Raw genomic sequence first — 560 nt, forward strand, 5'->3', positions numbered from 1 at the left:
TATGGAAACACCTATAATTCTTCATGGAGAAATCATCCAAATCTCTCATGGAAGGATCAACAGAGACCTCAACAAGGTTTCAACAACAATAATGCTGGAAGAAACAGGTTTAGCAATGGCAAGCCTTTTCCATTATCTTCTCAGCAACAGACAGAGAATTCTAAGCAGAACAACTCTGACTTAGCAACCATGGTCTCTGATCTAATCAAAACCACTCAAAGTTTCATGACTGAAACAAGGTCCTCCATTAGGAATTTGGAGGCACAAGTGGGACAGCTGAGCAAGAAAATTACTGAACTCTCTCCTAGTACTCTTCCAATTCCAAGCAATACAGAAGAGAATCCAAAAGGAGAATGTAAGGCCATCAACATGGCCGAACTAGGAGAGGTGGAAGAAGCAGTGAACGCCACTGAGGAAGACCTCAATGGACGTCCACTGGCCTCCAATGAGTTCCCCAATGAGGAACCATGGGAATCTAAGGCTCAAAATGAGACCATAGAGATTCCATTGGACTTACTTCTGCCATTCATGAGCTCTGATGAGTATTCTTCCTCTGAAGA

This window comes from Arachis duranensis, chromosome 2 (assembly GCF_000817695.3).
Source record: "Arachis duranensis cultivar V14167 chromosome 2, aradu.V14167.gnm2.J7QH, whole genome shotgun sequence".
In the NCBI taxonomy this organism is placed as follows: Eukaryota; Viridiplantae; Streptophyta; class Magnoliopsida; order Fabales; family Fabaceae; genus Arachis; species Arachis duranensis.